The sequence below is a fragment of the Plodia interpunctella genome, chromosome 14, assembly GCF_027563975.2.
Source record: "Plodia interpunctella isolate USDA-ARS_2022_Savannah chromosome 14, ilPloInte3.2, whole genome shotgun sequence".
In the NCBI taxonomy this organism is placed as follows: domain Eukaryota; kingdom Metazoa; phylum Arthropoda; class Insecta; order Lepidoptera; family Pyralidae; genus Plodia; species Plodia interpunctella.
In genome coordinates this window covers 516314-533657 of record NC_071307.1, presented here as the reverse complement: position 1 = coordinate 533657, position 17344 = coordinate 516314, and the positions used below count along the sequence as shown (strand labels likewise).

At 34.4% G+C, this 17344-nt stretch overlaps 1 protein-coding gene and 1 long non-coding RNA gene across 2 annotated transcripts in view; one reads left to right on the top strand and one right to left on the bottom strand.

Moving 5' to 3' along the window:
- The window catches only part of LOC128675162 (uncharacterized), a 357722-nt gene that overhangs the window by 59764 nt on the left and 280614 nt on the right, over positions 1 to 17344 (top strand). The gene's annotated exons all lie outside the window — the stretch shown is intronic.
- LOC135309848 (uncharacterized) lies at positions 8310 to 10859 on the bottom strand. Its single transcript, XR_010370076.1, has 3 exons — positions 10780 to 10859; positions 9866 to 10245; positions 8310 to 9785 (listed from the first exon to the last, which is right to left on the bottom strand). It is a non-coding gene; the product is annotated as an uncharacterized LOC135309848 (long non-coding RNA).

Sequence of the window (17344 nt, the reverse complement as noted above, 5' to 3'; positions counted from 1 at the left end):
TGTCGGATCCTGAGATCGGCTTTTCAATTTTTCTCACATAGCAACAGCCAAATCGGCATAAGAATAGCGTAATACCGATCAGTCATGTCATGAAGTGTATCGAGTTCACGCTTGGCTACGTCCGTGTACGGCCCTATAATGCGCGCGCTCAGGTTGAAAGATAGTGTCGTCTTTGTCTACCCTTAGGGCGTTTATCCATTTTCGCGCCAATTTTTTCGCATTTTTCGCGAATGTCGGATGCTGACAAACATTTATAGCTTGTGCAGTTAAAAATAGCTTGTTAAAATGATTTTTTATGCTCGAAAAATTACTGTCAACTTATGGACACATATTCAGCTCTGTTCACCTTGTTATCATCCCGTGGATGTCGTGCATTGAGTCGATAGGCATTCCTGAAACAGCCTTCCTGAAAATGGTTGAGACCAGGCTTCCGGCCAGTCGTAAACTCAGAGTCGAATCGTCAAATTAAGATTTTTATTAGGACACGGGAATCGTAGCATTACAATAGCGCTATTACGCCAGAAACACGAGAACGAGAGATTAATAAAACTAATTCACTTGCAGTGTATGTATGTTCGGGCTTGTAAAAACGCAATATAATCTCAATAAATCAAAGTATTTTCGAGGCTGAACTGAATGAATTATCATGCATTTAAATATAAAATAGAAATATGTGTGAACATTATCAGACTTATAATTGAAAAAATATTCTTTTAAACGTAATTATTTTACCCCTACCATGTATAGAATACAATCACGTTAAATTGAAGATAAAATCTCGCCCCTTTACTCTCAGAAAACGTTGCACCTTTGCGTTCCTACATTATTAATCTAATAATGTCGTATAAAACAGGCAATAACGCGTTTATATCACCTTATAATGGGCAGAGTCGAAATTAACCGGCGTTTCGGTCAAATTACCCCGACTGGGGTCGCAGACTTTGGAAATCATAGACGTGGCTTTTACCCCACTGTGTTATTTTCTAATAGTTTCTCCAATAGTTTGTAGCTTCTTGAGAAATAACTTGTGAAGGATTTATTTCGGAATACCTTCTTTGTCTTTGAAGACTTCACAAATATAAATAACTAAGGTGTCTTGAGATTATGATGAGTTGTGATTATGTTGGGAACCACTCAATAGGGTGCTTTTATTTCGATATTCCCACGGGAGTGAAGTCATGGATTGGCTAGATTAAGTACGTAGCAAGAACTACACTTAAACTTTAGCGTTGCATAATTATAATATTAAACAACAGGTATTAAACGCGCACATACCTTTTCTATTTCCCAGACGTCTCACACCTTGTTACAAAGGTACGTGGTCACTGGGCGACTGACTCCAGTTCGCCGACCTGGCAAAAGCTAAATAATTAGGAAATTTCATGTCTAACCCCGAGTTGTCTTAAATCTATGAATGGGTTATGTTGCGTGATCATTGCCCGTTAGACGAAGTGCCTTACGTTACCTTACTTATGGCGTAAATACATGTACTACGTTCCAATAGGGGTGTTCCTCGCTTCTCTACATAATTCTGAATGTGGCATGTACTTGGTGGTACAAGTTGATGCTACAAAAAACATTTAAAATATTAGAATTTTTTGTTACTTTGTTACCTCTTCTATACACATTCAATTTTCTTGATAATTCACATTCAAATTTCGCATGCATATAAATAAGCAAGAACGGAAAAGATATAAAGTAGCGGCGAGAGAAGTCATGTGTAAAAGTTATAGTGGGTTGCACCAGTCAATTTTAGCGTTAACTTTAAACCCTACAGTCTTATAAATACTCGAGTTTTGAAGAAGAAAATATTCTGTAAGAATAAATTTTCCAGTCTGTGACGTCTGCTTTACTATCCAAAATAATTACTCGTATACCTACTTACAGGTATACGAGTAATTATTTAGGTATGTAAGTTAAAGCACAAGATTTGTAATTTATTTTTCATAAATTAATAAAATATTTATTGCTCTATTTTCTAGCTCATCCCGGCTTCGCTCGGGTAAAACATATGCCAACAAAAACATGCTGTAAAAAAACCAAGTCTCGCTCTAGCTCAGTTTTTCTACCGTAAAAAGTTGTGAGATACATGTAATACCAAGTCGGTTCATTTATTTAGTCCCTACTTAAGGGACCTTCTTTCTTAAGTTATTACATAAGTTATTATCATAACAATATTAAAAGTCTTTTACGTTTTAAACAAATACATCGATTTGGCCATCACATGATTAGATTGATGTATTTCTTATAAAATATAGTATCATTGAGTTAGTATCCCATAACACAAGTCTCGAACTTACTTTGGGGCTAGCTCAATCTGTGTGATTTGTCCTTAAATATTTATTTATCAATTTTCCTCAGGAGTCATACTATCTAACCGTAAAAATCGCAGGTAAATCCGAGCAGTAGTTTTTGAGTTTATTGCAAACAGATAGACGCAGCAGTGGACTTTGTTTTATGTAATAACTAGCTATTGCCCGCGGCTTCGCCCGGGATGAAATCTATCTAATTTTCCTACAGGGCCCTCCTCATTTTCTGGGACAAAATGTCTATAAAATGTTAACCCGGGATTCTGAGGCATTTTTGATCCATATTAGTTTTTCAATTATCCTACGGGAACCTGACTATTTACCGGGATTAAATGTATCTAAGATGTTAACCCGATACCTACATACCGAATTTCAAGCAAATCAGTCCAGTAGATTTCGAGTGATGTGCGTTCAGACAGACAGACAGACAGACAGACAAAAATTTCCAAAACTATATTTTCGTCATCTATATCAGTAACTAAGTATATTCCATGAAGAATTTAAAAAAAATATCCAATGTACAAATTTGACCTTTCTTCAGTTTTATTATATGTATTGATGTATTGATAAAATGTAATATTCAATAAATGTATGTAAGGATAAGGATGTAGACTCCCCACTTTCCTTAACAACATCAGTTAAAAAACCAGCACAAATCTTATCGAACCGCCTCGGGATAGACAGACCTCCGAAATGACTTTGTCAAGTCCAAAAGGGCCCGGAAAAATGGGTGTTTGGACCCACATCATAGTGACGTGTGATTACGCCAGGTGCGATTGAGAACGGGTTACACCGGCTGGAATAAAAAAAAATGTATTGGATTTTTTAAATCAATTTCAACTCTTTATTTCTTCCCGATTGCATTTACTGGGATGTGATGCCAAGTGGTAGATCTTTAAGTTTTGAAGATTGGGCAATGAATTCACGATCGTCCACACTCTTTGGGACTTGTGTTGGTTCTTATCGCTTTGACGCCTCCATACATACACATACGGAAACCATATGCTCTAACATACATTCTTCCGTCTATAATCCTAATTATTAATTAATATTATAAATTCGAAGGAAAATTTCTTATTTGTTCTAATCTGCCTGAAATTTTGCATACATATATACTTGCAGTTTAAAGTACGGAGAAATAATAACTGTCTACTAAATCACGCGGGCGGAGCCGCGAACAAAACTAGTAAGAAACATACAGTTACACAAAAAGTTGTAATAAAAAAGTTCCACAAATTCAGAATTCAATTGGAACTGAATAGACTGCGAACAAGAACTAGACTAGTCAAAAGTTTTAAATGACTGGGTCAAGCTAACAGACTGCTCACTAGATCCCGGACTAGACTCGAGAGCACTAGACATCTAGACCAGACAGCGAAGGCCAGGCTATTGCTAAAGTTTTTCAACTAACTCAACTAACTGTAGAAGTCCAAACGGTAGTGAGTGAGACTTTAATGGATTTTACCATTCGAGGATATTAATTTGGGGATAAATTGGAATATTTACGTTATATTTATATAAAAGATATGAACAAGGAAAAATAGGTGTTCCTACTTTAGGTGAAGGCATCTCAAATTTTTTTTTCCTTTTGTTACGCTTGATTATTATCCTACAAACGAAGCCGCTCGGAGATTTCATGTTTTTTTTTCTAAGCTCCCAGAGCAGCAACATTAAATCAGTGATAGGTATATATATACTTATATAATGTAATGGTAGATGTAAAAATTTGTGAAATAAATGAATATTATAAACGTAATTATAATTAAAAATTATATTTTTACGCTTCCGCAGAAGTAACTATTCTACCCAAGTCGCTTGTAAAAAGGCAGTACTAAATATTTTTATTATTTTAACCCGAAAAGCTATAGGCTACTTGCTAAGGGGCAATATTGACAGAACACTCGCGACAAAGCGAACTGAAGGCGCTCAAATATTTTCATAATAAACAGTCGCATATTTCTCCTGCTCCGTTTGTCTAGTAAAGCGCTTCTCGGGTCATGTTTGGTTAATTTCATAGCTCCAAGTGGCTTTTCTATCGATGAATATAAGGAAAGAAACATTTAAAATATCATCGAGATGGTTACTGCCCTAAAATAGCCACTCAATACCTCATACCACTCTATAGGAGGACCCATGGATGTCCTTTAAGACGATCATGGCCTCCGCTCAGCTCCGTCGTTTCTTTTGACGTCCGTTGATGTACCAAGCAGAATTTGTGTTGAGTTGTGACGTACGTTGAGTCACTTCAATATGAAAACCTATGAAAACCAAACGTTATGAATTATCAAAAACAACGGAGAACAAAGGAGCGGAAGAAGCGGTGGTGATGTAATTGTTAAGACGCCCGTCTTTAGATCGAAAGATCTCATGTTCGTATCCGTATTCGTTCATGCCATATGAGTTTGTATACCAATTTGGCTCATATAATATAGTAGTTATCGTAGACCACCACTTTCTTCCGGTGAAGGAAAACATCATGAGGAAACCTGCACACTGGTGGATAGTTTAGTTCACTAGTGTGTATACGACTACCTGCCGCTAGATGGCGGTAAGTAGTCGTGAAAGTTTTGTTAGATTTAAACAAAATCTGACACCAGTGTTAGCAATAACACACTCGATATGACGAGGCCTCGGTATCTCATTGGCACTAAAAACCTTCATATGTTATAATGATAATAAATCCATTAGTTTTACTTACATAAGTACAGTATAAAAACCGAATACAAATGCCAGTGCACCATATTACAAATATCCTACCACACATAATATAAACCACGATTCTGCTTCACTCTGTGATCAACACTGTTTGAATGAGTTTCTATAGGCATTTCCTCTCAGCAGTGGTCGTTCCGAAATGCTAGTAGTTTGTAGCTTTGGTAAATATCATTTCATTTAGAATATGACGTGAAAAAGTGCTTGTGAATGCCTAATTTCTGAATAAATTATTTTGATTTTGATTTCGTAAAAATATTAGAACACCGAAACCTTCCTCAGTTGTCTACAATCCATAGTGCTTTCCTTCACATTGAGGCCTTCATATATCGCCGACATAAGTCACCGCATACTGATGTCATACGAGTGATGATATTAATGACTTGGCGAACTATTCGTCTCCAAGATTAATTAATACTTATACTAATTGAGTTATAGCAAATGGCGAGATACTTTGTTATAATTAGTGACAAGCGATTTGATGTGAGAAATTATCAGTATATGTGCGAGGGTGTGTAGATCATACTTATACTAAAAGACACCCATTGTATATCTTATATATCTTATAGGCTGTGTTGTGTGTCCTTCCTTCGTTAATAAATTGTATAAATAACAGCGAAGTGACTGCGTGGTTTAAACGAAGAAAGGTTAAAAACAGACGTGTATGAATCTGTTTCACTTTTAATATAATTTCGATTGATTTAGTTGCTTTCATAGACCACCCCTTGCCTCCGTGGTAGTCCGTACACAGAATTAATGGAATTATTTCATACAATTCGTCATAAAGCCTTTAACATTCACAAATATCTATGTACACGTAAAAAGTTCAAATCTCACAAGGTTGTAATCAGATTTCCCACAAACAGAAAACCAAACAAACATACAAGTTGTTTTGGAGAAAACCTTCCAAAGTGTGTGTGTGTTCCAAGTGTTGCCAAGTTGCGGAGATATATCTTAATCTGCGACTCGCTTCGGAAGCCTCGAGTTTGTATTAAAATTAATAACTTTGGCTGAACGCCACCGCAGCCGATTGAGTGCAACATTGAAAGCAACATTAACATTTTGTATTGTTTGTTTGACTGTACAATATCGGCCTTAGGTACGAGTATCAAGAATCTGCTGAAAACAAAATCTGTTGGTGAAAATTAGGAATGATTCAGCAAGAAAAAAGCGTTTTAAATTTTAAAACGGAGTATTACCGCATATTTATCCCGCCATAGTACAGCACTATATGTTAGGGACACAAAAGCTTTGCCGCCTTTTGCTATGTCGATTAAAACTTATATTTCAGATTATTTTATTAATCCTTTCATTATGTAAGTATTCGTTTGTGAAAATATACAAGAATGTAGCATATTCGGATGCCGAAATATTAGGAAAAATCGTTTTCCATAAGATAAAAAAAACTTCGAAAACTATGGGATACGCCTCAAGTTGTAAAATTTTCGAGCCAGTAAACAGTCGAAAAGAAGCTCGGAACACTTCACACGTGAAGACTTATTAAAATATCTTATCTATCTGACTTCATACAGGTAAGATCTTCAATCAAAATCAAGTTTATATCAGTTTATGACCACATTTGTGCAAATAATGCATGACCTAAAATAGTGTTATTATTTTCAGGATAATCCACTAAATCCTTCCTTTTTGCTTTAAACTCGCACCACGATGGCAGAAGGTATTTTTGGTCGTAAATCTGCAACAATATTGAAAATTGGCGCATTTTGCCTTCATTGGCAATGTTTGTGTACCTTAGTTATACCAGTAGCGCCATCTGCGCTGAGCTTTGCGTAATATGTCGTATGAAAATAGTCATGTCAATAATTTGCGATTTTCTCTCGCTGTGCCACCAACAGAAATTATTGAAATCTTCTTATCTCGGTCCAAGGAACAGGGAGGGTTGCGGGGGAGGATCATTCAAATGTATTATTAGATTTGGGGACAATCAAGACCCCCAAAAGATTTCCACTTGTTCCTTTTATTTCGAGTTATGATTATTTTTATTTATTTATTAAACTTTATGGCAAACTTGTATCTGTGTGCTTTCTAACCTAATCTAATTTCATGACTATCGGTTGAGGTTAGTTAAGCGTGAAGAGATAACAAACAAACCAACTCATTTTCGCATGTATATATTATTAGTTGTTATAGTTGGATTTGGGATTATATTGTACTTGTTCCTTCAACCATTTTGTTTTGTGTCCTAGCCATAATGTTATATGAAATAATTGATGTCTCTACACCTGTGCACTGATATATAAAAATAAATAATTAAAAAAACACACGTTAAAAAATTATATTTATTAAATAATGAACATACATATTGGCAGTATACGTTCAAATAAACTATACTTATATATTAACAACTAAATTTGGTAAAACGGTCATTCAAGGATTCTTAATGTCTCATAAAATTTGTTCAAATTTGTACTTATAACTATTCGTAACAATAACTATATTTTTACAATATTACATATACAATTATAAGTTTCTTGATGAAAACAGAAAGAAATGTTTTCCAGCAGTTTCTTTCTTAGTGCAGACTCAATGGCAAAGTAATCAATGATCCAATTTCTCGATTGAAAATATTCTTCCAAATACATCATCATGACCGCTCGAGAGTATTTGTCTAATCCTGAAGGAACTTCCCCCATAATAGATTTCCGCCTACCCCCATTCAAAGTACAAACATTTAAAGCGTAGTCACAAAAAATCTCATTCATCAACATACAAGCTGCGGTTCTCGAATCTTTGGCAAAATTCAGTTTCTCCAATTCAGCTTTTCTCACGTAAACTCCAGAGTTTTTGAGCAGATCCATGCTTCCTTGACCCATTTCTTTATGTCATAGTCCTTCTGATATTTTGCGCCGGCGGTTGATATATTTTCCATCACTGTTCTTTTGAATCGAAGTTCCGAATCCGAATTTCCGAAACCGAATTTCCTAATCCGAATTTCCGTTTATAAATGCGTTTATGTTTTTTTCGAATTGGGCAACATTTTTGCCAACATGATTCACAATGCTTTCATTTTTCATCGAATGGAAAGCTTTGCTTTTTCCAGATCATTTGCCTAATTGGGATGTGTTGGTCTGTCTGTGTCAGAAAATGAGACATTCATATTCTCATCATCACATATAAGTGGAGGATCTCATCCGTCTCCATCATTACCAGTCTCAAGATCATAATTTTACGAAAGCGAAAGAAACCTTTTTATATATAATTTAAAAATATATATATTTTATTTTCTAAATATAAATATAGAATTTTTGTAAATAGTTGTATAAATTAATTGCCTTAATCTAAAATCGTCTTATAAAAATTTTGAAATCCTGTATGTACTGTTAAGTTTACTGCACCCTCTTAGTCTACTTGTGTCTCTTTCCATCCAAAGGTTTGCTGGAAGAAATTGCATTAGCGATAAGTCCGCGTTTGCACTCATTATGTTTGAATATCTTGTTGTAACTTATAACTCCTTTGTGAATGGCGCAATAAAGAGTTTATCTATTTATCTATGTTTCCAGAGTAAACAAAAATCTTTTTTTTTGCCCTGTATTTAATTTGTATTAGTAGGCACAGCTACAGAGTTTGTTTTTTTGTGCACTTAACATAAAAACAAGTTCTGTAGCTGTGCTTCTGTATCTGTTTCATTCTCAGTTTGGACAAAAATGACATAATATGTCTTCTGATTTCGTATTCAGTCTTATACGAAATAGATACATAAGCATATACGCTTATGGGTTTCGCTTCTTTGTTTTACTCCTTTAAAATCCAATGCAGGTCTAGCAGAAGCATAGCTTTGTAGGCCTAATTTTACACCAACAGAACATTGCAACAGAGCGTCTTTGGTGAAAATTTCTTGATACAACATTGCAGCTAAAGTAGTGGCGCGATCTGTTTGCTTTTGACATCATAGAAGACCTTCAATTGAGATTTAAATACCTGATCCTGACAATTATTCTTTTGTATTTGGATCTTTTTTCTGATATTTTAACGTCCAATTCGAGTTTCGCATATTATCATCTTTTATTCGAATATTTTGTTGAGTATGCGGTGTACTAGAAGGTCTGCTATTTTCATCGCTTTCAGAATCACTGTCACTACTACAACCAATATTGCAGTCACTCGAATTATCGATTTCATACAGTTCAACTAAATCTTCAACTAGACTATGCACTTTTTCAAAACTGGAAGCATTTTTATTTAATATCGTCCTGAATTATTCGAGATGTGTGTAAACGTTTTTCATGTAACTATGAACTTTTTCCGTTGTATCACACAAATGCTGGAATACATTGAAATCGTCTCTATCACGTTTATTAAACAAGGGAGAAGAATATTCTGATGATGAGTCATCACAGTTTGAAGTGGAAGGATTATTTGGTTTCTTGATTGTATATTCAATTTTGTGACATAATTTAACTTTACTTATACTTAATTGTATTGGAGAAAGTGTCTTAATAATATTGTCTTCTTGAACCGTTTCTTCTATAACATTTTCATTAGCCGTTTCATTTGGCGATTCTGGTTTATGCTTCTTTGTTTGTTCTGTATTAAATTCTCGTGATAAGGAAAGTGTTAGTTTTTTGAAATGTTTGCTATTATCTTTTGTTATCAATTCATTGGAAATTATTGTGATTGTGTTGTTGCTTTCTGTTGGATTAGTGTTTTATAGTATTGTATTTGTACCTAAATTTGAGTTTTCGTCACTCGGTGAATCTAATTAAACTACAATTTTTAAACTTTGTTGTGCCTCCGAAAAAGTATCTGTAACAAACAAATATAAATCAAAGTTTTTATTTTTATTTAGTGTCACCTGTCCCGATGTTTATAATATTGAAAGTTACATTTCATTTACTTCTCCTTGTCCTACAGAATTGAAATTTCTCACATCGCTTCAGTTTCCATGACAATGCATGACGGCGATCTGGTTCGCTAGTTGCAGCCCTCAAATAACGCAGATCGCTCCAGTGACAAACCAACCAGTTTGCACCAATTTAAATCAACTTAAAAAGCCCCTATTATTAATTTGGCTCTAAATTGTTTCCATGTTTCAAAAATTTCATGATTTTTCACTTGTTTCTCTGTGGTTTTGTTGTCCTCCACTGGTTAGGCCATGTTAACTTTAAATTCCGTGATCCAAGTGTCTGGTACTATCACATAGCTTTGTGTGAAATCTGATGGTAGCTCCATGAAATATATTATATGGTATTTGAAACATTTTCATCTGAAATTACACATAAATCGTTATATTCTATATAATAGTGAAGTAATTTAAGTAGATAAAAAGTATAAAGTATATACTCTAAAACGAAATGACGGATGTTATGTTAAATAGTGACCTGAGCACAGATAATTATAAATATTTTCAAGAGAAATAAAATCGATTTATAGAATAAATTGAAAATTTAAGGAACCGTCGATATTGATAATACTGTAATAAAATCCATCGCGATTTTATATTTATTTAACAGAAAAAAAAGCATTTAATCAGAATCGATTTGCAAACCTCATTTGCATCGAGAGTAATTTAAAGCTTAAATATCAACATCGCATGAATACGCGGCATCACTATGTGATAACATAGTACTCATCGAAAGATAAGGATCATCACAAATTAATTTTACTTATAGCCCATCGTAAACAAAAGTATTGCGTTTACAAGGGGACAATAGATCTTATTAAAATTCAGTAGTTATATCGCTGAATTTTAATTCGAAACATAATACACGATATTTAAATCATTTTTGCAAAAACTAACCGAAATTTAATAAAAATAAACTTATCGTAAGTATTGTAGTCGCGCGCGGCGCAATAACAAAATGCGGTCCAAAATCCGACTACGCGCAGTCACGCGATTTTAGCCACTGTGTGTTCCAAAGTTCTTTTTCGCTAACTACTTGATATCGTCGCTCTCTTTTACGCATCCGTCCTGATTATTATATGACGTCACTCGGGATACAGTACAATACAGTACAGTAAGTTGAACTGTGGCATAAAATCAAACTAATTTATAAGGTCGAGTTTCGTGATTTTGTTTATGAGTGGCGCCCTCTCTGAAATACCAGTGTCGAGATATAAGCAAGCATTGGGATTGGGCCGTTTTTTTTTTACAATATTTTAAAATATGTATTGGTTTATGGAATGCTCGGAAATACTTGAAATTATTGTAACCAATAAAATGTTAATGAACCAGTTAGACTAACTATTGTTTCGTTCAACTACTTTAAACTATTGATGGCGCTGAATTTTGCTTAACATAATAAGGAGACGCAATCTTTAAGTAAGTTGTGTGTGTTAGAACTTTGTTGAAACGTCAGCATTTTCACAGACCATTTTTGACATGAAAAAAAAATAACCTAAAAAAAAAACTATCTATTCACTAAAAACATGAAAATATCAATTTTAGATTTTAGCTAGAATCTAGGCTGTCGCTAAAGTCATGTCAGATGCCTCTAAGTGACTTTAATCAAATCTGACACTAGTTCTCTAGATAAAGATGTTACACACTTAATAACATAAAATCATAAAAAAACACAGTCAAACAAGAATTTAAAAACAAGGCATTTCTTAAAATATCTCAGTTCGAGTAAATATAAAATTTATTTAATTATACACAGACTCTAAAAGGTTTACTGAGGGTTGTAAAAAATCAAGGAGAATTAAAGGACGGGTGATGTAAGGTATAGGCAATGGCGGGTTTGGATTCCAATCATATAGCAATATCCAATGTTGCTAATTGATGGAAAACCTTTGCAAATTAAAATCAAAAGTTATTATACAATGTATATAAGTACCCGTTACTTAAATTAATGACATCAAAAAATCTATTAAAATTAAGTATTTAGTGCACACATCCAAAGCGCAGGTGAAGAATAATGCAGCCAATGTTTTATGTATTTGCAGAAATTGTAACAATTGATTTTTTTGTTTTTCAGGTAAGTCATTGTAAAAGAATAATATAATGTAAGTACTAAATACCTATAATAGAAAACGCAACATGAACAAAAGATAAGACAAGAGGAAATCTTGTTTTAAAGGTTAAAAAGACAGATGTTTTTGCCAATGATACATCATTGGCAAAAACATCTGTCTTTTTAACCTTTATTTAACATTGAACTATGTAGATAATTAATTGTTAGCGAACAAGGAAAGGTTTACTATATCAATTTAATTGATTTATCTTGACTGCGAATTGAGAACTTTGCATAAGTTATCGCCTTTAGGACATTTTATTTTCTTGATGCTATTCAATATATAATATTTGTTTTAGGCAATCGTGCATTATAAAATATAAATTTTCCGCGTTGTGTTTCAATTTTGTTTCGTCGCAAAAGTTTATAACTTGGGCCATATCCCAAAGCTGGCTTTACATTTTTTTTTCAAAGAGCTAAAACTTTACCTAGTCGTTTCTGCTGACCTGCCGTGTTTCAGCCTTTTCAGTCGTTAAAATAAAAAAAAAGCCTTGTTAATTGGGCGCGCTTGTTTTGGCGGGAAAATTGCTGATATGGCTCTATATTGAATCCGTTTAATTTTCAAAATTTCCGCTTGTCCAGAAACATGCGACGTTGAGTTTATTAGTTCAATTAAACGATTTCAAATTGCATGTTTACATAAATACAACAATGGCTCATGTAAAGAAATAAGATTTCCTATTTTTAAATGTTAAATGTTATGCCCTGTAATTTGTTTTTAACTAGTTTTTTCCCGCGGCTTCACCCGCGTGTATTTTCACTCCCCTTATAGTCATTTGGGATTGATTTATGAAAATATAAGTAACCTATGTTTGAACGGGCGTTTTTAACAACATGCATACCAAATTTCATCAAAGTTTAGCCGCGAAAGCGGAACAGACAGACAGATAGACAAATAGACAGACTTTCGCGTTTATAATATTAGTTAACTTTAATAGTTTAATGAGTACAACTTTACTGCTACTTAATTGGCTTCCTAACATCCTTACTAATATTATAATTATAAAAGTCTTAATGTTTATCTTTCTTTCATGTTAAAAAGGAGTAAAATATTGGACTGTAATTTGTGTGTGGAGATAGTTGGCTAATAAAAAATTATACATACATTTATATTTAAAAAATGGTAAGCCCTTCTGGCATGATAGGGACCAACACTGTTTGAACGAGTTTCTTTCGGCATTTCTTCTTAGCAGTGGTCGTTCCGAAATGCTAGTAGTTTGTAGCCTTGGTAAATATCATTTAATTTGGAATATGACGTGAAAAAGTGCCCGTGAAGGTCTGAATAAATGATTTGATTTTTTTATTTTTTTTATTTTGGAAGAGAGTGGTGCAACGAGCTACTATAGGTTATGTTTACCACTAAATATTGAAATTTTAATTTAGTAAAACTATTATTATCTGAAGCTTGCTATAGATATTTGTATATTTTTTGGAACCATATTGTGAGTCTATTCCGCGAATGGTACCGCATGTGGTGGTACAAATTACAAGAGGAAGCAATAAAAAGTCTAGCATCACTTAAAAAGAAGTGAACTAAGTAATAAAAGAAGTGAACTAAGTAATATATACTATTATTCTTCATGTAGCGAATGTTTCCCCACTTAAAATAGAACCACTCCATTTCATATCCTTCCGTGGAAGTTGTACGAGGCAAGGGACACAGTTTTTTTAGGCGCCTTCCATGACCTCCACCTGGAGATATAGCTATTTTAGAGTGGATACGCGTCGATTTTTTTTATTTTTTGCTCGATTCCCGTTCGAGTGTGAAATTTTTTCATCAATAACATTTAGAAGTCCAAAATTGCCTCCTTTCGTAACTTGCACTGCATCAAAATGGATTATTCAATAGGCAACCGGTAGGCATTGCACTTTTTGCACACTACACTTGCCAGAATGGGATTATGCACTTGCATATTAGTTTACTACTTTATTAGAACTGCATCGCCCGTTTTTTTTTCAGTATGTTCTGAATTTTAGTACCAAGGAAAATTAAATAAGAAAGGTATTCTTTTAGAAGATTGTACATTTGTAACTTTTTATCTAGAAGTGTTATGTATGTTTATATAAAGAATATTTTATAAGTATACTAATATATTTAATAAATTATGAACATAAACCTTCCTCATGAATACTATATATTCAAAAAGCCACATCAATCCCAAGTATAGGTAAGCATACATAGGGACGGACAGACACAGCGATCAGCTATTTTTTATACTATGCAATGACATGTAATGATTATATTGTTTTGTCTAGTAACCAAATTTATCTTAGATTCCCACCAAAGACTCGTGTCTTCGATCTCGTGTCGATTTTCTCCTGTATCGAATGAAATCTCCAATTTAATGTACGTTGTTAATATAACTTTTGTTCGCACGATTGAACTCAAAGTAATAATGGAATTCAAGAATATTCTCAATAAGTTCGTCTCCTTGTGACGTCAGATGAAGCGCAGCTCCGCTTCCGTCTCGTTACGAGTCAAAGAAAGATAAAAGATTATTCTGTGCTTGTACAGGACAGAGAACTCTTGACAAAATATCTTATTAATGTATTCACTGCACAAATTTTCACAATATTCCCAATACATGGAATGTAACGACTTTCAAAAGAAATTAATAGCGAAATATGAATGAAAGCTCTAGATTTTCCATAGAAAGGGTGGGTTACAATCCACCGTCAACGTATAAGTCACCGTCAACTTTGACGTTAACTTTAACGTGCGCAGAAAAACGGAAGCCATTTTGTTTAAACATGAGCGAAAACATTTTGCTTATGAACGCGTTTCGAAACAAATTGACGAAAAAATCTGTTTGTGTTGTAAAAGTGTGTTTCCCCTGCCATATAAATTTCCCATTAAAAATTACGGTACAAAAGCTAATTCAGCGTATAATCTTATAAAATCAAAAGGATACACAGCATCTAATACTATGTACTCGTAATCCAGTCGAGTCGCGCACAATGCAGCAAATCTCTTAAAAATGCTGTTTAACTTGCAACCGCACTGCTAGTTGAATTATTTCGCGCAGTCCACGAACGTATTAAACTTTTATCCGATGGTGGACGGTGCGTGGAGTATGGTTGACTAGATAAGCCACATTCACCGTCTGAATAGCCATTCCGACTCGACAAGGATCACTTCGGTGGCGCAGTGGTAAAGTGCTTGCACCTGAATCGAGAGGTCCCGGGTTCGATCCCCGGTCGGGTCATCATGGAAAAAGTTCTGTTCCTGATTGGCCCAAGTCTTGGATGTTTATCTAAGTATATATGTATTTGTTATAAAATATAAAATCGTGGAGTTAGTATCCAGTAATACAAGTCTCGAACTTACTTTGGGGATAGCTCAATCTGTGTGATTTGTCCAAATATATTTATTTATTTACAAGGAAAAGCAGGTGGAATGTTATATTTTAGAGATCGGCTTTTTTAATTACCTCTGAACTCGAAACAAATAATCAACATTTGTAAAATAATAACAAAATATCTTTGCATGAACCTAAGTCCTCTTGTTCATAAACGTATTTCCTTGTGGCTGAAGGTCGTGGTCATTACGTGGAATGAAACACATACAACAACTTTCTAGCTTCTAGGCTTGCATGAAGCCTATAAGGACCGCGAATACAAATATGATACAAAAAACGAAGTTCTTTATTTCGGCTTACTCCATATTAATTTATGGTCATAAAAAATATGAGCCGGTTTTCAAAATTTAAAAGTTTATTTCAACGTGAACCCTGGGTTTCGGGGTATCACAACCATGAATGCAGGGAAGAACACACGAGGACGTGAGACTCAATCTTTCAGTCACTTCTAGCTCTTCCTCTATATCTACGTATCAGCCTGGGAATAAACTTCCATGATGGAATAACATCTATAACATGCACTGATTCAATTACCTCTGTAAATAATTACAATTACTCTATTCTTCACTGCATTCAGGGCTGTGGAGCTACGAAGTCCGGGGCTTTACTGCGTAAAAAGGGGGATTAAAATTTAAGCGATTCAGCTGTGATTTCAACCGACAACCGACCGACTGCCTGAGTCAACACTATTTTTGGGAACGCTATTGTATCTAACAGCTGCGCATACTTTGTGTCCCTTAATCGCCTCGTACCTACAACTCCACTACGATATACATCTGAACCTAACATGCAGCATACTGATGCTACTCTTGCCAAGAAATTATAATAAATCGAGCGATTTTATTGGATACTTTTTGAAAAGAAATAATAGGGTACATCTTCACTACGATTCATATTTGCTCTTCTAAAATTTGCAAGAAACGGACTACGGTCATTTTATTGTTCCGAAATGCCTAAAATTCTGAAATCACCGGAATTCTGACAAATCCTTGTTTTCATAAGGTGTTCGGAGCAAGACGAATTACACGAAACTTGGGGCCATAAATATCCAGCAGAATTTCTATGGGACTTGGTAATTTCCTATTAAGAGGAAACTTTCTGTTGGCAGCCCTGTTAACAGCGTCTCAAAGGTGGTATCCACTAGGTTCTTCTATTTCTACCCTATTTTCCAAAATATTGATAAAACTGTAAAAGAAATTTCAGGGCGATTTTGCGGTGAAATAAAAAGCTGGAAGCCTTCAGTTACCCAGTGTGTATACGACTGTCGCTATATGGCGGTCGTAAAAGTCAGTCTGTCATTAGGCGACTTGAAACTTGAACAATCTGACAACAGTGTTAATTATTGTGAACTTAAACGCTATATAGCATTCTCTACCATAGAGAATGCTATATTATAGTAATATATACTTAAATGACATAAAAATAGCAATAGTATCAGTAATTAATATATTTTAAAGTAAATTAATAAACTAACAAAATTCATAATTTGACTAAGAAGAGACACAGGTCAGCTAACATTAGACAGGGGGAAGTGGAGCAGACTGACATGATGTATCGCTCCACATAAACTGAGATAAGGGTACGAATGATAAATTTAAGTGACAGAGGGAGCAAACCAATGCAAAACAATTCAATTATTCCGCGGTTTGAAATGCCGCTATTTTATAAGGCGCGTGGAGCTGATGGCCGGCTGGGAAATGCTAATTGACAAGCCGGTTCATGAGTTCTAAAGGACCTAATAAACTGGATTGTTTGGATTAAAACAGAAAGGCAATCAAAGCTAAGAAATACCATGTGGTTCCCTCACAGGAGCTCTGTACGTTCTCATGCGAATGTCTGATGGATTGAACGCTGTGATAGTTAAACATTTAATTAAATTAAAATAAGACGATAATACCAAATCGAGATAGAATTGTAGAGCGATTAAGTGCATTTAGAGGTAGAAAATATATAGGAGAAAACATCATTCGTAAACAGAATGTCACGGTAGGCG